The sequence below is a fragment of the Hemiscyllium ocellatum genome, chromosome 23 (assembly GCF_020745735.1).
Source record: "Hemiscyllium ocellatum isolate sHemOce1 chromosome 23, sHemOce1.pat.X.cur, whole genome shotgun sequence".
In the NCBI taxonomy this organism is placed as follows: domain Eukaryota; kingdom Metazoa; phylum Chordata; class Chondrichthyes; order Orectolobiformes; family Hemiscylliidae; genus Hemiscyllium; species Hemiscyllium ocellatum.
In genome coordinates this window covers 51,515,867-51,543,021 of record NC_083423.1, presented here as the reverse complement: position 1 = coordinate 51,543,021, position 27,155 = coordinate 51,515,867, and positions in this window count along the sequence as shown.

Sequence of the window (27,155 nt, the reverse complement as noted above, 5' to 3'; positions counted from 1 at the left end):
TGATGTCCTTTGCAACATGGACATCCCTGACCTCTGGCATTGCTCTTGCTGCTGGCTCTTTTGCAATTATTTCTCCTTTTCTTCCAACATACTGTTCTCAGTCAGCCTGGAAAATCTCTCAGTCCAGAGCAAAGCATTACCTGCTCTCCTCTGGACGGCGACAGCAGCAGCAAATCTCCTCCAGTGATCGGAGAGGGTGACACTGGCAGCAGCGGACTCTTCAAGATGGCGGCGCCAACAAGGTGACATCCGCGCTGAAGTGGGACTCATGGCCCGGTGGTGGCCTGGTTTGGCAGTGGAGCCAGGGGACTCTTGGATACGGGCAAGTGTGTGTACAACGGTGCCAGGGAAGTGGGTCCAGCAGTGAAGAGATGGCGCCTAAAGTGGGGTGACCCCTACATTGGTGAGTCTGACACAAACAACAATGGAGCAGTGGAGGTCTTTCTTGAGACTAGGCATGAACTGGGTCAGGAAGTCTAATGCTCTGAAATTTTTGCTTCTTTGTTTTCTACTTTATTCCTGTCACCTATAGTGCCGAACAACGTATTTCTTTACTTTTCTAGATATTTTTGTTTCCTAAAAATTTGATCTAATTATCTGTACCCAGGTACTTTTGTACCTAAGATGGCGACCGTAATATGGCAACTGTACAGTTTTCACTCATATGAGTACATTAATTCTATTAGTCTCTGAGAACTGTAGGGATTCTATGTGACAATAAAGCTAATTCAATTCATTAATATGCTCTAGTTAATGGCTGACAATCTCTGAACTTCTTGGGAATAAGTTTATCTTCTCTCAGCAGCTGTGTTCTGAAGGCAGCATCTATGATGTCTAAGATAAGCTTATCTGGTGAGACCTTTTATGGTCAAAACTCACAGGATTCAGCTAGACATGTCAAGGTAAGCTCTCACTGAGAGAAAATGGGGACAGCAGATGCTGGAGATCAGAGTCGACAGTGTGGCACTGGAAAAGCACAGCCGGTCAGGCAGCATCCGAGGAGCAGGAGAATTGTCCAGAGATGCCTGAAACGTTGATTCTCCTGCTCCTCGGATGCTGCCGAATCTCACACTGACCAATCATCTCCCTCCCTCAGATACCAGTGGGATCATGCCCAGTTAATCTGTTTAGTGATTTTGATTATAGGATAAATATTAGCCACAATACAGAAAGGGATTCCCTCCTCTCCTTAAAATTAATGCCATGAAATCTTTTGCTTCACTCAAGATGGCAAAATGGACCTTGGTTTAATCATTACTTAGAGAAATATTATCTCCGATACAAGCAAATACAAACAGAAAATGCTGGAGAAAATCATCAGGTCTAGCAACATTGATAAAGACGTGGTAATGTGTTGAGTCAGGGGACCCTTCTTTAGGATGTTAGCCGTATCTCCAACAGTACAGCATTCCCTGAGTACACTGCATTACGGCATCAACCTAGATTACAGTAGTTAATAAAAACTGAAAGAAATGCAGGTGCTGAAAATCAGAAACAAGAATAGAAGTTGCTGGAAAAGCTCAGCAAGTCTGGCAGTATCTCATAGAGTTTATAGAGATGTACAGCATGGAGACAGACCTTTCCATGCTGACCAGATGTCCCAACCCAATCTAGTCCCACCTGCCAGCACCCGGCCCATATCCCACCAAGCTCTTGCTTTGCATATAACCATGAATGTTGCAATTATACTAGCCTTCACCACTTCCTCTGGCAGCTCATTTCATACACGTACCATCCCCTGCGTGAAAAAGTTGCCCCTTAGGTCTCTTTTATTTCTTTCCCCTCTCACTCGAAATCTATGCCCTCTAGTTCTTGACTCCCCAACCCCAGCGAAAAGACTTTGTCTATTTATCCTATCCATGCTACTCATGATTTTATAAACCTCTATAAAGTCACCCCTCAGCCTCCGATGGTCCAGGAAAAACAACCCCAGCCTGTTCAGCCTCTCACTATAGCTCAAATCCTCCAATCCTGGCAACATTGTTATAAATCTTTTTTGAACCCTTTCAAGTTTTGGGAGGTCATATTGCGGCTGTACAGGACATTGGTTAGGCCACTATTGGAATATTGCGTGCAATTCTGATCTCCTTCCTATCAGAAAGATGTTGTGAAACTTGAACGGGTTCAGAGAATATTTACAAGCATGTTGCCAGGTTTGGAAGATTTGAGCTACAGGGAGAGGCTGAACAGGATGGGGCTGTTTTCCCTGGATGGTCAGAGGCTAAGGGTTCACCTTATAGAGGTTTATAAAATCACGAGGGGCACGGATAGGATAAATAGCCAAGGTCTTTTCCCTGGGGTGGAGGAGTCCAGATCTAGAGGGCATGGGTTTAGGTGAGGGGGGGGGAAAGATATAAAAGAGACCTAAAATGCAACTTTTTCACTCAGAGGTGGTAGTCAGAGGGTGGTGCGTGTAAGGAATGAGCTGCAAGAGGAAATGGTGGAGGCTAGTACAACTCCAACATTTAAAAGGCATCTGGATGGGTATATGAGTAGGAAGGGTTTGGTGGGATTTGGGCCGGGTGCTGGCAGGTGGGACTAGATTGGGTTGGGATATCTGGTTGCCATGGACAAGTTGGACCGAAGGGTCTGTTTCTGTGCTGTACATCTCTATGACTCTATCTGTGGAGAAAAACCAGTGTTAACATTTCAGGTCCAGTGACCCTTCTTCAGAATCTAGCTTGCATGAACAAATCCCTGGAATGCATTCATTAATTCAGTTGTAATTAATTACATTTGCAAATTCTATATAGTTGTTTTGTTGAGACAATGTTTCAAATATTGAATTTTAATGATTTTTACTGTTTTACTTATAGTCAGTTTTCATTTACACTTAAGCTGGAATTTTGCCCTTGTCTTCATCTGATAGTCATTAACTTCAAATCAGAGGAAAAGCATTTAAAGTTCATTCATATCCATCTACAGCTTGCTCAACGTTGAAGTTTAGATTTCCATCATGTTGTGTCGAAACTGAGTTAATCCGTTAGGGTGGCTCTGCAAAGAATAAGTAAATTGTACAACTCGATGTTGTAAATTAATTCCTGACTAGTTGTTGGCAAACCCAGCTTTACAGTATCTATTAATAGAAATATTTAATTTAAGACAGCATTTAGTTTAATTCAAGACAGTATGATTTATCATTAAGTTAGCATGTGAGACTATTGAGTTATAGGCTTTAGTCATGGATGGATCCTAGTTATTTAACTTAACATGAGAATATGGTAGTTTCCACACACTCAAGTAAATGCAAAATACTGTGGACACTCAAAGTCTGTAGCAAACATGTTATAAAATCTGTAACAAACAGGTTATTAAACCTGTAACAAGCATGTTATGAAATCTGAAACAAACATGCCAAAATTGAAGAAATCGGGTTGGACCCAATGTGCTGGGTGGCATGGTGACTCAGTGGTTAGCACTGCTGCTTCACAGTGCCAGGGACCTGGGTTTGATTCCTGCTTTGGGGGAATTGTTTGTGCAGAGTCGCACATTCTCCCTGTGTCTGGGTTGGTTTTCACCCATAAACCAAAGATGTGCAGGCCAGGAGAATTGGTCATGCTAAATTGCCTATAGCATTAGGGTAAATGCAGAGGAATTTGTCTAGGTGGCTTACTCTTTTGAGGGTCAGTGTGGACTTGTTGGGCCAAATGGCCTGTTCCCATACTGTAGGTAATCTAAAATGTTAACTGTGTCTCTGCAGATACTGGTCAACCTGTTGAGTTTCTGCAGTGTTCTCTGTCTTTCCTTTAGATGCCTAGGGTTGTTTCCCATTATGGTCTCGCAGTTTCATTTAGGTTAAGAGTCTTCTGTGTTTTGTCTTTAAAGTTGCTGCTTATTCTTCACTGCACAGAAAATACTCCATTTTTTGTCATCAAGCCCAAACATTTCGGAAATTTCAGCATTTACTTAGGTCTTATGGAGTAAAGAGCTGAGATTGCCCACTGGAGGAAAAAAAATTGCAGTCTTGGTAATAGAGTGTATTTTCCATTGCATCATTGAACCAATGAACATCCTTGACATCTGGGGCAAAGGTCATTCTACTTATTGAGCAGGCCATCTTGGATTTCTCTTACATTCCAATGACAATGTCTATAAGGCAGCCAAGTGGTGCACACATTTACCAGACATTACTGCTTGAATTTGGACAAATTCCAGGAGAGTGTACTTGGCACATCAATTTCTACAACAGGATCTGGGCCTCTCTCCTTCTAATATATTAGTCAATTTGTCATGACTCTTGCAGGATGTAAACATTACCTGAGTGATGGCGAAAAGAAAGATGAGCTGCCAGAAAGCATCTTCATCATTCAACCAGCTCAAGAAACATAATCCTAACCAATGAGCAACTCAAACCCTGCTGGAGTCATTATTGTGAGGGGGTTTTTGAGAAAATCATGTCTAATGTTGTGCAACTTAAGAATGAGTGATCTATGGTACAGTGCCTGAGCTTGAATAGGGAGAGCTCAGGTGGTCACATATTCTGAATCTTAACAGAAATATAATTCTTAGGTCAATCGATATTGGGCAAATTCCTGCAGGGCAATAAATGATTTAATTCAAACAAACGTCCCACAAAGCAGGTGGCATCACAGTCTATTTGGCACAAGTAGTTGACCATTGTCAAAGAACAAGGTTTAAAAGACCATAACAAATATTAGATTTACCTAGGGAAAATAAATTACCATAACTACAACCTGTATTCATGTAACACCTAAGTGGCGTAAAGTGTCCCCAGTGGTTTCACAGGAGTGGTATCAAATAAACAAAACCATGAGACATGAGGCAGATGATCAAAAACTTTGACATAGAGGTAGGTTGTATGGAATATCTTACAGAAGATTAGAGAGGAAGATGTTTAGTCTAATGAGTACACTAATCCTTACCCCAGATGTTGCAGATACTCATGCTTTAATGATGCAATAGAACATCCACTTCATGGCCCGGTTTACTGTCAATATTTTTTGACTCTGCTACCTAAACTCTTCTTTCCATAGACTCGAGTAGCTGCTAGGATTTCCTAAAATGTTGAGTTTGATGACACAAAAACACGTCTTCTGCAGAGCGAACTAATGGAAGCTGAAAGTGTGGCTGCCACATGTGTTAAGATTAAAATAAAAGCCTGTCAGGAAACCAGAATTGGAGGGTTGTGGCACTGGAGAAGTTGTCAGGAGTATTTAAAACCAAGGATAAAAATTTAAAAAATTGAGGCACTGCTGAAATGTCAATGAGAAAAGGGGCAATAGACGAATGGAATTTGGTGTGAGATATTAAGCATTACATTGTAAAATAAGTTTAATTGATCATCTTTCTTAACAAGTGTTGCAATTGCTTGAATATTGTATGGCTGCCTGAAGATTATCAGTATAACATATACTATACATTCTCAGTTCATTATGCCTCAACTGACCTTTATTGATTACAGATGTCTAGATGTTGTGGGAGCAGAGCTGTCAATGGATTGATGGTCACAGGTCAGGCTGAAATTGCAACAGATTTTCCCATAAATGTTTCCCTGTCATTTTATTTTGTAAGCTCTATGTAGATATATATAACTACATATATAGAATATATATATTTAATTGAGCTGTGATGTTTAGTCAGTGGTCTGGTTCCAGTTATGGGATAAGACTAGAAGAACAATTTGAGGTTGCACTGATAATCCATTGGGAAATCTAAACATACACAGCTGTAGCTCAGGACAGCTCCTTCTCCAGGACAGCATGACCAATACAACTTTCTCACGATGCGAGCCAATGATGTAAGTGACCTTAAACACACACGTACTCTTGGCTACAATTCAAATTTTAAATTGCAAGAGTTCTTACTTTGATGAGAATTGGACTGCCAGCGTTCATGAGAAACTAGCTGTTAGACTATACTCCTAAATTCTGCTGGAGTCTGGGTTAGACTGTTAGCCCAGCGAATATATTGTCAAGTACTTGTGTAATGAAAGAATCTGACAGAGAATGGACCTTTCAAATTTCAAACCTAATGATGATCTTGATTTTTCTGCACCTTCTTTGCAATTGTAACTTTATATTCCTCCTTCTGTTCTATCACCCTAATGCACTTTGTATGGTATGATCTGCTTGCAAAACAAAACTTTTCACTGTACTTAGGTACACGTGACAATAATAAATCAAACACATTTGCACGTGTTGAGAAATCATGATCACAAGCTTCAACAGCATTGTCTCTTTGAAATATGTTCTCCTAATTCACATTTACTTTTAAATTTAAAAGGTGAAATTCTTCAATGTTTGTTGAAATCCATACAAAAAAATAAAAATCACACAACACCAGGTTATAGTCCAACAGGTTTATTTGGAAGCACTAGGTTTCGGAGCGCTGCTCAATCGCCTGACAAAGGAGCAGCACTTGCTAGTGCTTCCAAATAAACCTGTTGAACTATAACCTGGTGTTATGCGATTTCTAACTATGTACACCCCAGTTCAACACCGTCACCTCCAAATCATAACTACTATCCACTCAGAAAATAATGGCCATCTGATATTCACTGAATTGAATTCAGTAAGACTGCAGTTGACATCAGACCTGGTTGCATGGCAGTCAAATGAAGGGATCAGAGACAGAAAGAGAAGCAGAAATTGGGAGTCATAAGATGTAGAGGATCTGTACAAGAGACAACAGCATAATATGAGAATCAGACCATGTTTTAGACGATTGTGATCTGTATTGATGGCAGGAAGCTGGGTGGGGAGAGGCCTGTGCAACTAGTCTACACTGAAACAATGAAAGAATGGGTCTAAAATAATAAAAGTAATCCAGAAGATGACATGCTTTCCTTTATTGGTCAGAGCATTGAGTATAGGATTTGGGAAGTAACATTGCACAGGACATAGGTTAGGCCACTTTCAGAATATTGTATGCAATTCTGGTCTCCCTGCTGTTGGAAGGATGTTGTGAAACTTGAAAGGGTTCAGAAAGGATTTACAAGGATGTTGCCAAGGTTGGAGGGTTTGAGCTATTCCGAGATGCTGAGTAGGCTGAGGTTGTTTTCCCCGGAGCGTCGGAGGCTGTGGGGTGACCGTAGAGAGGTTTATAAAATCATGAGGGGTGTGGACAGGGTAAATAGATAAGGTCTTTTCCCTGGGTTGGGAGAGTCCAGAACTAGAGGGCATAGGTTTAGGTTGAGAGGGGAAAGATATAAAAGAGACCTAAGGGGCAACTTTTTCACACAGAAGATGATACATGTATGGAGTGTGCTACCAGAGGATGTGATGGAGGGTGGTACAATTACAACATTTAAAAGGCATCTGGATGGGTATACTAATGGGGAGGATTTAGAGAGATATGGGCCGGGTGCTGGCAAATGGGACTAGATTAATTTAGGATATCAGGCCGGCATGGACAAGTTGGACTGAAGGATCTGTTTCCATGCTGCACATCTCTTTGACCCTATGTCAGGAAATTCTTTCCCGTCCCGGGAATAGTAAGCATAATAGCCAGAAAGTTGGGAAAATAGGGTGAGGATGATAAAATCAGTTTCTCAATATTGAGAAAAATGTTCCCAGTTTTACTTAAATATTGAGCCCTTAGATGGTGCTTATCTTATAACCAGGTATTTGCATCTCATTAAACCCCAACTTGACCTATTTACATCCCATTCTCAATTCCAATAAAGGAATCAAGAGTTATTGGGATAATGCGGGAAGGTGGAGTTGAGCATTATCAGATTAGCCATGATGCCATTGAATGGAGGAACAGACTGAATTGGTGGATGGTCTACTTCTGCTCCAATGTCTTATGGTATCTTCCCCAGCACCAATAAACTGGATGGCATAAAACAAGAGTGGTTCCATGGGTGCTGCTGTTTGCTGAGGTTTGTCCTGGGCCTTCATGCAATCATTTCCTTCTGCATGAAGTACCTATGTGCGATACGGTCACCACCTTCATCTTTATCCACACAACCTCACCACCTCAGCGTGCCTACTCTCGGAACAATTCAGGCACCAAATCAGACTTTCAATACCCCACTTTGGAGCTTAGGGACACAAATCATGTGGCATGCTTCTGCCAGGTTTTGTTGTGTTCAGGTATGCACGCACGTGCACACACATACACAGACACACACACACACGTGCACACACACTGACTCATAGTGCCAGGGACCTGGGCTTGATGCCAGCCTCTGATGACCATTTGTGTAAAGTCTGCATGTTCTCCCTGTGTCTGTGTGGGTTTCCCCAGGGTGCTCCAGTTCCCTCCCACAGTCCAAAGATGTGTAGGTGGATTGGCCGTACTAAATGGCCCGTAGTGAGCAAGGATGAGCAGGTTTGGGTGGATTAGTCATGGGAATGTGCAGACTTACAGGGATAAGGTGGTGAGGGTGCCAGGTCTGGATGGAATGCTGTTCGGAGGGTCGGTGCAGCTGTGCTGAATGGCCTCTTTCTGCACTGTAGGGATTCTATGATTATACTTAGAAAGCATCTTATATGAACCTATTTTCATTTTTGTACGTTCTTGGAGAGTGCCAGCCTCTGTCGACTTGACATTTCTTAGTGCACTCTCATTGACTTGCAGCTGCTGGCCTGTGTGGTTTGCTGTGTGTTTTAGCGCAACAGGGAGCACTGAACAGTCAGCCCACCAGTCAGATAGCAGGTGGGCATGTGGCTGTGTTGTGTATGCTGCATCAGCATCAGACCTGCAGCAAATACCAGCAGTTTACACAGCAAGTACACTGCAGCAAGCAAACGGTGATGTGTGAAACTCAAAGGGGTGCAGCCTCTAGTAGGGATGAGGAGAGCTCTGCCAAAGTCAGTCAAGGGGCTTCTTGGATGATACTACAGTGGTTGGCTGCAGTCAGTCAGGCACATGATCCTAACAGAGACTGGGTGGGATTCCATGCCCTTTCAATTCTGCGATTAGGCTAAAGGCCATCCTACAGCTCAAGTACAAGCAGTGGCTGGGGTCACTATTAGCTGAGAGTTTATCAGAGGGGCAGTCCTGGTGAAAATGGCCAACTCCAATTCTGGGGATGGGTCTCATTGATCTGGGTCACTGAGTGGTCGGGAGCTTGGTTAGGTGGTAGATGGAACCTCGTAATGAATGGGAGCGGATTGGGAGATCTGAAAGCCAGTCATGGTAAATCCAGGATGGAGAGATTGGAACCAACATGGACTTGGGAATTTCCAAAGTCATGAACAAACTCATCAACAGAAAAGACTTCCGCTCCCTCAAAGTTCAAGTTAAACTTGACCATCAATGCTAAATTCTGGAGATCTGTGACAGATTAGATTACTTACAGATTAGATTAGATTACTTACAGTGTGGAAACAGGCCCTTCGGCCCAACAAGTCCACACCGACCCGCCGAAGCGCAACCCACCCATACCCCTATATTTACACCTTACCTAACACTACGGGCAATTTAGCATGGCCAATTCACCTGACCCGCACATCTTTGGACTGTGGGAGGAAACCGGAGCACCCGGAGGAAACCCACGCAGACACGGGGAGAACGTGCAAACTCCACACAGTCAGTCGCCTGAGTCGGGAATTGAACCCGGGTCTCAGGCGCTGTGAGGCAGCAGTGCTAACCACTGTGCCACCGTGCTGCCCAAAATAAAACTAGACAGATGTCCTGGGAGTCACCATTATTTTTACAAATGAGATGTTTGGACAATATACACCGGAGTTTAGAAGAATGGGGCAGGGGCTAGTGATGTGGAGGAGGGAGATCTTTCAGAAACCTGATTATCCAACTCAGTTCCCACTTTTTCCCCATTTCCTTTGATCCCTTTAACCCTGAGATCTATATCTTACTCCTTGAAAACATTCAATGTTTTGGCCTCAAGCACTTTCTATGGCAGAGAATCCCACAGGCTCACCACTCTCTGGGAGACCAAATTTCTCTCATTGTAGTCCCAAATGGCCTAGCCCATATCCTTAACTGGTTCTGGACTCTCAGTCATTGGAAACAGAGAGAGAAACTTGGATGTACAAGATGGAGAAGAATTTACACAGGTTAGGAATGAGTTAGTATTGACTTCAGCAGGAGAGCAGCACAGCACAATGAAGTTTGATTGGTTGCCCATTGACATCTTCCTGTCCACACGTGACAGGTTCCCTTCTTTCTCCAGCCAGATGGTGTATGGGGCCTCATATCCACCGTCCCCTCCAGCCTCGGATATTTGGACCCAGTTGTAGACCAGTGAGACAAAGGGAGGGATTGATTTGGATGGAAGTCGATGCAAGAGGCATTCTTGAGCAGAAGTGCCTCAGTGAGTGAGTGAAAACCGCAGAGAGGAAGGAAGGATGGGAGTTTGGGAGGATGAAGTGGGTGAGTGGGTGGTTGGGTTTTAAATATATGTCAGGGACAGGTATTAAACCAGGGGATCCCAACAGCAGTGAGCGCATCCACCTCTCCGGCACTGTAACTCTCTGAGAAATGCACACAACAGCTCAGTTACAAATTTAGTAAGGTGGGAACTCTCATGAGAAAATCTATACCAACCCAAGAACAGATGCCATGAGATTCACTCACCACCATATTAAATTGCAAATAGGAACATTTTGCTCATCATTGCAGAATTAGTATAGTTATAGATAGGAAGTAATATTAAACAGTGCACAATGGGTAGACTGCCCCTTCTCAAAGACAGAGGGGTTAAATACCTGGGACTATAAGAATCTAATATAAAATTAGCATTGCTGGCTCCTTGCTACCCAGATATTGGCACAACTTTCTATTACATTGAAAACTTTGTTCAAGCAAGTAGTTTTGGCATTAGCAGTGGAAAATCAAATTAGAACATTCAGAGAAAATGGTTTGGATAAAATACAGAATTGGAGTAAATAATAGATTATTTACATTTGTTTCTTGCTGTACTTAATATAGTGCTGAATGCTAATATTGAACAGCAAAGTTGAAATTCTCTATCGCTCTCCCAACTGATTCCATAAAGTATTACTACAGTATTTTCTTTCGAGCCATGACAAGGACAAAGGGGTTGAGGTTACAATGTGGCTGTTTTGCTGAAAACATTGAGGTTCTACTTTGATTTGCCCCTTCCCCTTATCGCTCCTGCCCCTGACTCAGGGAGGCTGAAGGCGATTTCCCAAGACCCGATTTTTGGATTCCAATTTTTGAAGTAAATCCCACAGCAAAAGTCTCTCAAATGCAATCACCTGGCAGGGTTCATCAGCAGGACATTTGAAAGTGCTCTGCTACTCCATTCACAAGAACTCAGGAAACTGGGAATGATAGGACAGAATGGGAAATAGATTAATAATCACAGGTTTTGGTAAATCTAAAAAATACATAAAAGAAATCAGTTCAAGTGCATTGCAATTTCTCAGAGGTCAGTGTTCAATAGTTGTTTCCCTGGTGAGCTGAGCCCAGTACTTATGCTTCTTGCAGGCAAAGTCTCGGCTTCCTTCCAGCCAACAGTTTGGAGACACTGATGGTGGGTCAAAGGCAGATTGTCAATGCAATTTGGAATCCTGTTCCCTCTCTCTCTGCAGGGTTTAGGGGTGTAGTCAACTGAACTAGAATCCCAGGATTGTGCATGTAAGCAACTCAGCAATTCTTCGTCATGTGACAAGAACTGGAATTTCTGGTGCAGAAGTCCCATCTTGGTGGGTAATTGCAACATCATTAAGCTGACAGTTAGTTCTTCCACCCCCATTTGCTGTCTCCCTTGCAAGGTGATGGAGTGACTGGAAATGCATTAATGCTTTTTATAACATAGTGGGTTTTCATGTTTCTCCTTTGTCCGGAGCTGGTTGGAAGCAGACAGCTTATCTCTCAGTCCTTCTTTTATCTTTAGCCAGCATACCTTTACAATGCAGAGCATTCAGTAGCTTCTGGAAATACCATTTTTTAAAAAAGTCATTCATGGGATGAGGTCTAGGCCAACATTTATTGCCATTGGGTAGTTAAGAATCAACCACATCGTTGTGGCTCTGGAATCCATGTAAACCAGACCACGTGAGGACAGCAGATTAACTTCCCTAAAAGGCATTAATGAACCAGATGGGTTTTTCCCTATAATTGATTCATGGTCAAGATTAGACTCTTAATTCCAGATTATTTTTTCCTTGAATTCATATTCCATCATCTGCAATGGTAGGATTTGAAGCCTTGTCCCCAGAACATTATCAGGGTTTCAAGGTTAATGGTGTAGTGATAATGCCATTAGACCATTGCCTCACCTGCTAATCATACTGTTAGTGTAGGCCATTTCATGAGTACAATTAAATTTTTAAAAGGAACAGAATGTAAACCTAATAATATAACAAGAATTCAGCTTCCTTTGGGAATCCTTTATTCATAACAGGATTTAATTCGGAAATATATTTCCACTTGATTATCATCAAAATAATTTTTCACAACCAAAGGTTCCAATATAAAGACTTTGTGCGATTAATGTACACGCAATAAAAGAGCAGGCAGCATCGATGGAGACAGAGAAATCAGCCAGCTGTTTTTTCATATCAAAGACATACCCTCACACCTTGCAGATTGATATAATGCAGAATAAGTGGGAATCTTACAAGGATTAATAAAGGGAATTTTAAATGGAAGTGCAATGGTAAATGATGAAAACCTGAAAGGCTGGAATTAAAGTAAGATTGAGAGGGTCCGCAACAATTGAAGTATTGACAGTTGTACCATTAGTATGGATCTCATTGATCAATATGTACTGTTAAGTATCAAGGCCTTAAGAGTATGCTACTGCTACAGAGCAAGACTGCTCGAATCAGAATTTGTCTCTGCTTCTATCAATTGCCTCAACACCAGGAGCAATATCATTAAAGTAGCAGAAAGGTGCTTACACTTTTAGCTGCAAACCACAGACATCAGCCAAGAATCAAGATCTGAAACTTGTTGTTTTGGCAAGAATGCTCTGCTCAAAGATGGCAGGGCAATCCAGTCTTTAAAATGGTGACAATTCTCACTGGCTACAAGTAAGCCAGAACCCACTTGAAGCTCAGACTTTCACTGACAACTCACAGCAGACAGAGAGGTGGTACTGGGGTCTCACCTGGGCTTTGGGGGTGGGATTGGGGGGTTAGAACTGCTGGGGTTACCTGTGAACAGAGGCGTCCCAAACTGTTCCTGAAAATCAACAGAGGCAGGAGGATGATGCTCCGTTAACCCAGATTACAGTGAGAGGTCTCCTGAATGATATGAAGAGGATTTCCAATTTCTTTCACCAAACACACACCATCATCACACGCCTGGATTGGTGTTGTTTGCAGACTACAACCTGTACTCAGCATAAGTGGATTCAATGTCTCACAGTAAATGGTGTAATTAACGTGCAATTTCCAATTGCCTGGGATTACTCATGACTGTCAGTCATGTGTGATCTTGCTTTGCCTGAAAATAGGTCCTTAACTGACTACTATCTGATGCTTCATCCTGGAATGTTTTTTGGCCTATTTTCTTCCTAAAACATAATCAACAGTGGTTTTACATTTGTTTCTACACTCAGGGTCAAGGTGAGGATACCAGCTTCAGCTGCAACAGGAAACAAACCAGCCCATGCTTGGCATCGTCCTGAAGCATATGCTAACGCAGGACACAGCACTGACCCAGGCTGCTATTTGTCTCCAGGCTGAATCGAACTGTCGACATGGTCTCCTTAGGTGGTCAGCACGGAAACAGACAGCACTCCATTCCACACCCTGTCCAAGAGATCTCTGACCTGGAAGCTGGGAGCTAACGTTCCTTCTCTTTGTGACAGTGTATGGGTCGGGCACTGCAGTATGAGGAACCATTCCAAATTTGAACATCAATAAGTCGTGTGCGCCTAACTGAGCTAAACGGACAGTGAAAGAACTGCAGATGCTGTAACTCAGAAACAAAACTAGAAATTGCTGGAAACAACTTGACGCGAAACTTTGATTTCTCTGCACAGATGCTGCCAAACCTGCTCAGCTGTTCCAGTTATTTCTGTTTGTGGGTCTAAAGGGAACCCTATTTTTTGAATCATCAGGGTATATTTATTCTTGATGAAGAACTTTAGCCCAAAATGTTGATTTTCCTGCTCCTCGGCTGCTGCCTGACCTGCTGTACTTTACCAGCACCACCCTGATCTAAACTCTGGTTTCCAGCATCTGCAGTCCTCACTTCTGCCTCGGGTATATTCATGTACAGCAATACTGGGGAGGATGAAATCAAATTACAAATTTAAAATCTGATTATTGTTTAAAGAGCTAACATATAGAAACTTTGGAACTAGGAGCAGGAGTAGGCCATTCGGCCCTTTGAGGCCGCTCTGCTATTCAATCTGATCATGGGTGATCATCCCCTCAGGCCCTGTTCATGCTCTCTCTGCAGGCTTAGAAGAAAACAATGATTTGCTTCTCTCTAACATTTTGGCAAAACAGTGCACATTTCAGTTATTCTTTACAGTAAGAGTTCTTTCACACAGCTGTGGAAAATCCGCTACATGTAAAAGAAAAAAATATTGACACTGATCCAAAAATTGTTCCAAGATGACATACGAATGCAAGGCGCAGTAATTGTTTGAGTTGTGTTCAGGACTGGGTTCTTGCTCTCGTTTCATGGCTGTGTCTTCAGAACAACCGCTTAACGAGACACGTACTGCATCCTCAGCCTGATAGCAGAGCATTGCTGTTGAGGATGGGAATCACAGTGGGCCATGGGTAGTTCAGCTCGTACACCATCACTCTCTGAGTGTTACCATAAACTCTCAGCTGGGAAATCTTTTTGTGTTTGAGTTAGTTGCCCTGAATGGGATTGGTCATGTGTCTTGCTGATGGAAAGTTCGCTTTGCTCTCGCGCCCTGTGTGAAGCAAGTGCCTTTTCACAGCGATCGATGTTTTCCATCATTTCGCCAAGGTCACTGCTTGGAGACAGCTGTTCTTCCTTAATGACCAGCTTGTGACTGCTTCAGTCTGCACGTAACTCAGAGAACAGAAGGAAGTCGGATACAGTGATGCTCTGTGGAAATGTTAAGGTTTTATGTCAGGGCTTTGAACCTCCCCTGGTGGGAGCAGTTGTGCGTTTCAGCATGGGTTTCACCTATTCATGTTCCCTTTGTGCATCTCACAGTGTTGCATTAACCGTGACGTCTCCAGTACTTTAAGAACTGCGGTTGCTAGCTGATTCTAGAGGCCCTCATTTTTAATTCCTCCTGCTCAGCAGAAACACGGGGAGGTCAACAGGTACCAATGTGAGATAATGCGTACCATTTTGCTCCAATAGAAATTCCTCCCATCACGATTTTAACTGATTTTAATGGAGGTTGGAATTCCATCAGCCAAAAGCCCAGAATCACACCTAATGTGTCCAGTCAGCCTGTGCTTATAGATTGCAAAACATAATGCCCAATGTTAGATTTGATTCTGCAATTTGATAGCACATACTGAATAATCTCAACTCCTAAGAATTGCATTAACATTAAGCTCACAAAGTAATTCACATACACATGCCAGATGTCGCACACATTCATATACATGTCTTTTGCAGGTAAAGGCAACACATGACAAAGGCTTTTCACCTTCTTTGAAATAAATAAAAATGGACAATGTTTTCCTGGTAAATTTCCCATGGTGCTAGCTCAACCAATCTAAAATAACTCCACGAAGGCCGGTATCCCATCACCAGGTGACCTTGCACATGGAGCTCAGAGCTAGTCCTTAGAGTGAGGAACATCCCTGAGACTCCTATTGTTTGTTTCTGTCAGCCAGGGCTCCCAGATTGGCATGGGTTAACAGCCCCAATCAGGGAGCACATACTCAATGAGATCCACCTGGCTGACCTTGTTTCAATCACTATAAAGTCAGAATCAATTTACCAACCAATCAACACCTTTAGTAGTATTGTGTAAGCTATTTTTCCCTTTGAAATTTGTCATTCTTGCATCTGTCCTGATGATTACATGATGGAACCGCTAACAGCATATCTGTTTTTTAACAATACACAAGGTTATTAAAACTTAGCAGGATTGATAATCAGAAATTAGATAGCATGACTGCTAATGCTTATTAAAGGGACTTAAAATCATTTTGACAGATAGGATGTTTGTGCTTTCCTGATAATTGGATTGCATGGGAATTCAAAATTTCTTCTTTTTTAACTTGTTTGCTTCATCCACTGCGACTAAACATGTTCGGGGCCATATTTGCTTGTTTTGTTATTCGAATCGACAAACATTCGAAGATGAGCAGTCTCAACAACATTACTGCAAATCTCAGAGGAATATTGAATCAGGACGAACTGTGCTGCATCAGAATTCCCTCCATAACAGCTTTATGAGTGTTACACCAAATGGACTGGCTCAAGAAGGTAGTTCTCAAGGGCAGATAGGGATGAGCAATAAGCATTGGCCCAGCCAGTGACACCCATATCCTGGGAGTGAATTAAGGCAAACTGTTACAGATCTCCTCCAGCAGACTTACTGGCTATGGGATTGAGGTCACACTTTGCTACTGGATATGAAAATAAATTACACTTCAGCTTTTACATCATATGCTCCTTTCATGAGACAGGAGTCATTAACCCACATTCTCTAGTTTCCACTGCACAGATGCATGGAGGTTAAGATCCTGAAAAGGCTTTGTTAGTATCTGCTTCGTTATACTTCTGAATGAAATTGTCCCCCAATTTACATTGTTCACATCCTCAGCATGGGAGAATAGGTGTGAGTGTTACAATTTGGTTCCAACAATAATGAGCAGGAAGTGAATGGATAAATAAGTGGATGTTACCTAATCCTTTGTGGCATAGAAGCAACTGTTAGGAGTTAATCTTGGAGGGGCGGAGTGGGGAGGTGGGGAGTAGTCAAGATTACCTGAGTTTTATAGAATCCCTACAATGTGGAAGCAGGCCATTCAGTCCATCTGCTCCACTCTAAAGAAGATCCAGCCCAGACCCACCTACCTACTCTATCCCTGTTACCCTGGCTAATCCACCTAGCCTGTACATCTGTGGACACTATGGACAATTCAGCCTGGCCAATCCATCTAACCTGCGCATCTTTGGACTATGGGAGGAAACTGGAGCACCCAGAGGAAACCCAAACAGACTCAGGGAGAATGTGCAAGCTCCAGGCAGACAGTCACCCGAGGGTGGAATTGAACACGGGTCCCTGAATCTGTGAGGCAGCAGTGCTAACCACTGAATACTGTACCACCTGAATCATGCACATAATCCATTGAGTCCCAAGGCCAGTAAAATGCTCAACAAGCATGGAGTTGCATTTAGCACCTGCTGTAAGGAGCACTTCAGACACAACCTCGAGTTAAAGTGTTAAAGAAATGTGTATTATATTGCCATTATGGTGGTTATGGTAGAACAAGAACAAAAGAAGAACAAGAGGGAAGTACAACCCAGGAACAGGCCCTTCGGCCCTCCAAGCCTGTGCTGATCATTGTGCCCTAACTAAACTCAAAAACGAACCTTCTGCCCTTACTCAGTCCATATTCCTCTATTCCTTCCCTAGTCATGTAACCACCCAGATGCCTCTTACATGTTGCCAATGTGCCAGCTTCGATCACCTCTTCTGCCAGTGTGTTCCAGGCTCCTACCACTCTCTACATGAAAAACTTCCCTCGCACATCTCCCTTAAATGTTCCCACTCTCATCTTGAATCAGTGTCCCCTTATAATTGAAACTTCAACCCTGGGAAAAAGCCTCTGACGATCCAACCTATCTGTGCCTCTCATAATTTTGTAGATTTCTGTCAGGTTTTCTCTCAGCCACCAGCTCTCCAGTGAAAACAGTCCTAGTCTTTTTAACCTTTCCTCATAGCCAATGTCCGGGAGACCAGGCGACATCCTGGTAAACCCTTTCTGCACTCTCTCCAAAGCTTCCACATCCTTCTGGTAGTGTGGTGACCAAAACTGCACACAATACTCCAAAAATGGTCTAACAAGGGTTTTATATCGCTGCAACACTGTTTGCCAACTCTTGTACTCTATACTCCTGCCAGTGAAGGCAAGCATGCCATATATCTTCTTAACCACCGAGACCAACCGTGTTGTCACGTTTAGGGAACTGTGGACCTGCACTCCCAGATGCATCTGTATGCTAAGGTTCCTAAGGGTTCTGCCATTTACAGTATAATTCACACCTAAATGTGATCCTCCGAAATGCCTCACCTTGCATTTGTCCATCTGCCATTTCTGATACATTCATCGCCAATCTATCTATATCCTGTTTGATACTTCTACAATCATCAGCACTATCAGCAACTCCACCAACCAGGAGTGATTCCATTTGTGACTTATTGAGATAAATTAATGGATGTCTCTTGCATTGCTCAAATGAGTTAAGTCTATTGACCAAGCAACATAGATTGGTCAACTATCCTTTGTGTTATCAGAGAACATTTGTGGGCTACTGAAAGAAGCAAATGAAGAGTCTGTCAGCGACAAGTTGAGTGCTGGAGTTTGGCATCATGGTCAGAAATTTTATCATTAATCATAACAATGTAGACAAAAAAACTACAGGTCTCTGATGTTTGAGACAACCATCAAGGGTGTCAGAATTACACAAAAGTGTCAGATAGCAGAATTACACCTAAAGGTATGGAAGGAATAGAAAATTAAACATCTTTGAAAAGCCTTGATTATTGTGAGGCAGAACAGAAAATAACCAGGGAAAGAGGAACGCAAAAGAAAGGAATATATGAAACAAAAACCAAGAGTGCTGGAGAAACCCAGCAGGTCTGGCAGTATGAATACAGAGAAAATCAGACTTAATTTTTGAGTCCAGTGACCTTCATCAGAATTGAACAGAGCTGTAGGAAGGTGGCATTTGTGCTAATGATGGGGAGGGGAGGGTAGTGATTACAGTGCATGGACATGGACCCAGAGTGAGAGAGAGAGAGAGAGATGAAAGGTTAGGCAAATATATCACATGTGAACAATAATTGGTTCTGCCCTAATTAAAACACTGAGCCCAAGGGAAGGGTTAAAGTGACAGAGTGGAATGTCATGGGTAATCTCAACACCCAAACATTCTTCTAAAATATACAGGGTGCAGGTGAAGCCCTGAATATGTTTGCGGATCAATTATGGAATCTCAATCAGGCAGCCATTCCCGACCATGACTATAGTTATGATGTTATTTTTGAAGTAATGCAATAGATTCAATATCTGAGTTGGGCTGGCAGGGACATCTCTGAAGAAAATATCACATAAAGCACCAGGGGCAGAACTGGACATGGTGAAAGACCTTTAATAGCCTGTTTAAAGGAAATCACTGTATATTCAAGCACAATGTTCTCGGCTGGTGGGTTCACTCTCCGCAGGAGAAATTGAGGACTGCAGAGGCTGGAGATCAGAGTCAAGAGTGTGGTGCTGGAATGCAGGTCAGGCAGCATTCGAGGAGCAGAAGAATTGATGTTTTGGGCATAAACCCTTCATCAGGAATGGTTCAGTCTCCGCAGTCAGGACTGACCACAATCAGCTTCGACCCAATGGCAGAAAACCAGAGAAGTGCATGAATACTGACCTTCAGACAGACACTGCATGTGGAGAGAAATCAAACTCCCAGCCTTAGCAGAAGATTCAGAGATGGATTTGAAACCATTAGATTTTAACAAGAAAAAGTGGAACAAGGCAAGAAAGAAGATAAATGCAGCTTAATTGACTTGTATCACTTACATCAGCTCTGGATTTGAACAGAGGTTTCAATGAGTAAGGCACATAGAAGTCAGCCACAAAATGATAGTAACTCAGACGATGCTGTAGGTACAGAAATTAGGCACAATCTCACAGATGAGGAAGCACAGAGATTTGGAAACTCATTGTAGAATCTGAGGAAGAATTGGGAAGTGTAAACTCAGAAAGGCACGAGAGATGATGTCCATGATAGGCACCCCTCCCAAGCAAACATGGAATGATGCTGTGGAAGAAAACTGTCCATTCAAATAAACACTCTCGAAGCTCAAGAGCTAAACCAGACAAACGGGGAAGCTCTACAACTGGATGGGAGGGGGGATCTTAGAAGAGAAAGTCAGTGCAGAACCTCTGACAGTAGGTGAAGAAAGCAAAAGAATGTGTAAAGTGAAGCCAAATACCATTTGCTGTCATCAAAAATTTCTAGGTACACATTTCTTCACTGCCTGAGTGCTTCAGTGTAGGTGACAATAGTCTCTGATTTAACTAGGAGAATATATCTCGAACAACAAATAGTTTGTTGTGTCACAAGGTTGTGGAAAGTACTCATGAAGTAGAAGGCATGAAGCTGGAATTTATTGATAATAATGATAGTGAAAAAAAGGCGTGGTCCCATTAAGAGATAAAGTGTTTTTCAAAGTTTGGCGACGTAAAACGAACGAGTCTGCAAGCAGCTGTAGATGCAGACAGTTCTAAAATGGAAACATGTACCAATTGACTATGTGATTAGATACCTTAGGCTTATTTTGATGCTTTGGCCACTAGTTTGAATTTAGTCATTAATCACATTTTTAACTTGTAATTCCAAAATGTGTTGTTTTAAGAGAGGGCTGATACTTTAAACTAGACCCAAAATACTGAAAGCCTATTGAATTTAAATCTGATGGTGTTGACAACGTGAACCCAATTACATTATAAGGATTTGATGTTTCATAGAAGGTATATAGAGAGGGGTTTTTGAAAATTTTGGAGAGAGCCAATTGCCACCTGAAGAGAGAAGAAATCTCCACGCTGTCAGAAAAAACCCCATCTATTCATAAAGATACATCGCACATTTAGCAAGTATTTCTGACCCCAGAATTCAATGGAGAAAGGCGTTCAGAACAGAAGAATTACAGAGAAAATATCCCCGACAGCAGAATCAGTGGAGAGGACGAGGAGCCTTCTGGAAGATGTATTTTTGCTTAATTTTGAGAGACTAACTTTAAACTTACTGTTTTCTTATTTTTTTGGATTTATATCAGGTAGACCTGTATTATTGAAACAGCATGCCAATAGAATTTAGTTCAGTTGGAGACTAGGTAGTAGTTAGGGAGGAATTGTCCAGTTTGTTAATAATTCAGTTAATTTGGTCACGGTTGGAGTTAGATAAATTGCTACTTGTTAATTGTAGAGTGAGTGAAAGGATTCCATTTCATTTAACCACTCCTTTACAACAGATTGGGGTGTGAGAGGTAGGTGACACCCCTTGTCACACTTCTTTTATCAGATTACAAGGCAAGTTTACTTCTCTGGGTGTTTGGTTTTAATTATCAGAGGGCTGTCGACCTCCACTTTGTAACAATTGTATCTCTGCAATTCTTTGCACATTACAAGGACATGGTATACATTATGACTCTTTTCATGTCCAGAGTTACTCTCCCCACCACACCTCACGACATTATCCCAGTGGATGGTACCTTATGACACTCAAAGTCAACAATAATCCTTTCAGATCCAACAAAGCAAAACATAGCAGTTTAATAAAGGAAAGCAATCACAAATAGTGAGATACAATATGGAACTCTCCACTTAGATTTGTACACTCTCTTATTTTTCTCTGATCAGTGTTCTTTGACAATTGTCTAATTATTTGCTTTGATGCTGCCTAACCTGCTGTGCTTTAACCAGCAACACATCTTCAGCTGTGATCTCCAGCATCTGCAGACCTCATTTTTTACCCATATAAACAAGGAGCATACTATCATTCAAGAATCAAGGGAACTTTACTTACTCATGTAGGCCTTTGATGCTCCTGTGCATGGCAGGTTGTTCACACATTTAACAATATCTGTAAAATTATTCGTCAATGTTATATTACTTTGTACTTTTCAAGGTTGTGGACTCAAGGTAACACAATTTAAAATAAATGAAACGTTGTTTAAATCTTTTGAATATTTTAGAGTATATTTGTTATACTTAATAAAATCAGTCCCAGTTTTGAGTCATCCAGTTTACATTGATTGCATCCTGAATCCTTGTTAAATAAGAATATGTGAATGTAGTCACACCTATAGTTTGTCACAATAGAGGAACAGGAAGTGAAAGGCTAAGTAACCAGGTCTCTCACCTTTGAATTGTATCAACAGCCATGATATGATATAGCCTCAAAGTTTATACAAAGGAATCTGATTCTCATGTGTGGTGATGAGCAGCAAGCAATGCCATGATATCTAAGAAGAAGGTTTGATACTGTCACAATCAGGGTCAGGGCTCCACTGACTATAAACATTTTTAACTTGTGATTCCAAAATGTGTTGTTTTAAAAGAGAGCTGATACAGCCAAGCTTAGCTGCTGATGTAAGTTATGAGGCCGACTGGAGATAGAGAAAGAGCCACTCACGGAATGTCACACCTTGGGCCTTATAGGACCAGTGCAGGAAGTTGGGTTGAGCATGCCTTTAGCTGTAGTCATGTCAGCTCAGACTAGATGGGCAGAAGGGCCTTGTCTGCACTGTATGACTCTGACTCCATGAGCCTTCACTCTCAGCTGCACCAAACGGCTCCTAGGATTTCAAAAGGCCCGCAGCTCCTCAGTGCTATCAGCACTTTAGCAGCATCTCTGACATCCTCTCTCCCATTGACTGAAACTGACAGGTGAAATGTCTGTGAACTGGTTTTAATGACTGATTGAAAACCTTGCAACAAGCCACACCATTGTTCCTCAGTAGGATCAGATGTAACTGCAACTGAAGCATTTTGTTCCGTAAATGTTCCCATCTCTGGCTAAGCAACTCTCCATGGTTGACAACTTGAACACATGGAGCACAGATTCAGAAAATGGATTGTCTCTGGGAGTACGACACTTCCCGAGGCCAGCCCTGTTCCCTTCTAGCCTGGAGAAGCCAGATGATAGGACGTATTCTGAGAAATAAACTTCCATTTGGATTTCACACCCAATCCTGAACCATGAGAAATTATCTCACTAATGAGCCACGTTTGACAGGATGGATATTCAGCAGGTATTTCCCCTGGCTGGGGAATCGCAACACAGGCATGCAATTTCAGGTTAAGGGGCCAATTATTTAAAATTTCAAAATTTCAAATACAGAGAATCTCTTCACTTAGAGATTTGTGCATTCTTGAAAATTTCTACCTCAGAACCTTGTGAAAGCTCCAGCAACATGAATGTTTAAAGATGTAAAGAGACACGTTTTTTGATCCCTTGGGGAATGAAGGGGTGGTGGGGGAGTGGAAAGGGCAAGTGGAATTGAGATGAAAGGTCAGCCGTAGTCATATTGGATGATGGATAAGGCTGAGGTGCACTCCACTTCCAGTCGGCATTTTCTATTCAGAGATGTTATGTCACACCTCAGGAGCAGGCCTCCTGATCCTAGGTAGAGACTATGCCACAAGAACCCTCTAAAAAGGAGCTAATTAGTACAGGCTATTCCAAGTTCAATACTGAAAATCCTTAGGCTGATGATCTCCATAATCTCTTGAACCATGTGTTTGAGATCTCTCCAGGCTGATGAACAAACGTTGCCCATTCAAACTCATCTCTTCAACAAAAACACTCTTCAGGGAACTTTCCAGGAACCCTACACTGTCTCCTAACCATGTCTGAGAAACCCTAGGTTACGCAGCCTTGTTCTAAGTGCCTAGTGTCTTGAAGTTTGTTGTCAGGAAGGAGGCAGCTTGCTCATGGACCAGTCAGTTTACAGCCAAACCTGTGAGAGATCGAGACTTGGGTGTGGGGATGTCCCTTTGCTCTGACTTTGACTGTTTTTGCTTCAAACAGATACCAGGGGTGGATATTTTCCTCATCAGTGGGGAGAGGTAGGTTCAGCTTTATGCATATTCTCAGGATCAGTGGTTAACACTGCTGCCTCACAGCACCAGGGACCTGGGTTCAATTCCCGCCTTGGATGACTGTCTGTGTGGAATTTGCACATTCTTCCTGTGTCTGCATGGGTTTCCTCCCACAGTCCTGAGATGTGTACGTCAGGTGAATTGGTCAGGCTAAATTGCCCTTAGTGTTCAAGGATATGGAGGTTAGATGCATTAGTCAGGGGTAAATGTAGGGCAATAGGGTAGGGAAATGGGTCTGGATGGGTTACTCTTCAGAGGATCGGTGTGGACCAGTTGGCCCAAATGGCCTGTTGCCACACTGTAGGGATTCTATGATTCTGTTCTGATGGTGACTTAACATCAGCACCCAGACATCTTTGGCATTTAACCTGAGCGGCTTGGCAGACTGGTGGACAACCCTTAAGACACATTAAATTAGGAATGTCTAAGTGCATTAGTAGTTACCAGCTGTTAACGCGGGACATTGTTTCTCACATATACACCTGCTTTTCATCTCATTAATTATGGATCCGAGTTGCTAGGCACATTTTTCAGGGGATCATGCAGCGAGCAGGAAGGCAGTACCCTCCCCTGCTGGGATTGTCCTCCTTAGACACTACAAGACAGGAACTACCCCCAAACTGTGATACTTGACCCTGAAAATAGCTCAGAGGACAGGCAAGCTCACTGCCTACTTCCAGGACAGGCATCTGCAGGTCCTCGTGGTCAGTCGGGTGGAGAGGAGGGCTCTCCATTTTTTTTTGCTTTTCATTGAAGTACACCAGGCCAATGTAGCCAGCCATGAGTGTACGGTGCTGGAAAAGTACAGCAAATCAGGCAGCATCCGAGGAGCAGGAGAATCGATGTTTCGGGCAGGAGTGGAGCCAGCCAACCTGGGCAGAAGCAGGTTAGTGTTGTGTTCCAAGTGAAAACACACAGCCAGCAATGCAGGAAGGTCACTGATCTTCTGTGCTCTACAGTGGTAAACGCCACTTCTGCTACCTCACACTTACAGGATCAATGCTCACTCTAACTCTGTCACTGCACACAACTCTCACCAAGGCTCATGGACTGCAAATCTCAGTATTGCATGCACCATGTCCACTCTGCATATGCATATTTAAGGATGCATGAAAAAGATAGATTTTTGATATGTCAGGGCATGAAGGGATACAGGGAATGGAAGGGGGAGAGGAACAGAGACAAATAATCAGCCATGGTCATATTGAAGTAAGGGATCATACGGGGCTCACACCCAGGCGAAAGTGAGGACTGCAGATGCTGGAGATTAGAGTCAAGATTAGAGTGGTGCTGGAAAAGCACAGCAGGTCAAGCAGCATCTGAGGAGCCGGAAAATCAACATTTCGGGCAGGAGTCCTTCATCAGAAATTCATCACACCTACCCCATCCTTCCAAATCAGTAACCCTTCTGTCCTCTGTGCTTCCTACTCACTCACTCTCCACTTTTCCTGCCCATGCATGACCACTAATTGCTGTAACATCCACTTCCACGGCACAAAATCCCTCCCATTGTCTCAGTGCAGAAAAATTGCCTCTCCCCCTCCCTCAAACTGAGCGGGCAGATATCCCAACAGTACCCTAACAGACCTACCAATAATCTTCAGGCTGTTTACACTTGACCCTCAGGACTGACTGTATCCAGTCCTCTGTAGTGCCATCAGATGAGTCCCTTGACTGACTGGAGACCTTTTTTCACTCCTCTAAGGACTGTTCCTTTTTGTATTTAACATATGTCCGTTTTTTAGAAGCACATGCTTCCATAAGCTGCTGACACAGCACAGCTCTGAAATTGATGTTAATTTGCTTGTGACATGTCCACCCCTATCTGTCTGACTGTTCAGTGCTCCCCACCATCACCAAAGTTGCCTGCCTCTCATTTCGTGCCAAAACACCAAGTTAATCCACAAAGGCCCTCAGCCTGAATCTGAGTGCTCCAGACATTGCATTATGTCACCCAGCTGAAGGGTGATTGCCTCTAAAATCAGCATTAAAGTCAATAAATGCGAAGTGATTTTCATTAATTTTTGTTGTGGGATGTGGGCATCGCTGGCTGTCCCTAGTTGCCCTTGAGAACGTGAGGGTGAACTGTGTTCTTGAACCCCTGCAGTCTGCATGCTGTGGGTTGACCCACAATGCCCTAGTGGAGGGAGTTCCAGAATTTTGACCCAGCGACAGTGAAAGCTGCCATTATCTTTTCCTGTGCCTATGTTGGTGCAAGGTAATCCCTCCGGTTTCATTTCTTTGTGACTTTGTGCTAATTAGCACAACTGAATGGCTCGCGAGAGGACAATTGAGAGTCAATCACATTGCTGTGGGTCTGGAGTCACATGTAGGTCAGATCAGGTACGGATGGCAGAGTTCCTTCTCTGAAAGACACTCGAGAACCAGATGGGTTTTTCCAATAATTGACAATGGTTTCACGGTCATCAGTAGATTCTTATTTCCAGATTCTTTTATTGAATTCAAATTCTACCACCTGCCCTGGTGGGATTCGAACCTGGGACCCCAGAAAATCAGTTGAATATCTGGATTAATAGTCTATCAATAACACCATGAGGTAATCATCTAGAATCCAAGCTAATGTTCATAAGAAGCTTGCATATCTATGTCAGTGTAAATGAGTCTTACGTAGATGCATGGTTGTCCCAGTGAGAAATGCATGCAGGTCATGTGGGTTAATGACTTCCAAAATAGAGTGTTGAAGGCCTGAAGTCATGTCAGAGTTTGTCTGAGAGTGGACATGATGTTGAAGTTGGGCTGATGATCGGCTGATGCCCACTTGTGAGGATAGAGTTTGAACAGAATGGTGCCCATGAAGATTGTAGGGAGGCTGGACAGAAAAACAGTTATATAGTGGTCAAGACAAACTACAGCCTGCCAGGTACCCGCTCTGTTTTTTTCGCCAGGTTTATGCACCATTGTGTTTCATGGTAGGGGAGAAATTATCTTTTCATTCACGGAGTGTGGGTGCTGCTGGCTAGGCCAGCATTTATTGCCCAACCCTATTTGCCCAGAGGGGAGTTAAGAGTCAACCACATTGCTGTGGGTCTGAAGACTAGACCAGGTAAGCATGGCAGTTTCCCTTCCTATAGGGCATTAGTGAACCATTTGGGGTTTTACTGAAAATAGATATGGATGTCAATAAGGCCAGATGGGTCAATTCAAATGCATGGAAGTAAGATAGACAACTTTTTGATTTGAACTGATTTATTATTGTCACATGCACCTAGATGCAGTGCAAAGTTTTGTTTTGCATGCTGCACAGGAGATTATATCATACCAAAGTATATTAGGATAATAGAACAGAGCGAGGAATATAGGTCGTTCTGCTATAATGCACGTTTTGATAACACAAATTCCCTGTAGCATGATTGATGAATTGGGGACACCGTTTCTAAAGTGTGGACTTTTAAAATGTATGGTGGTTGTAATTACATCACCAACACTTTAAGTGCTGTTTCT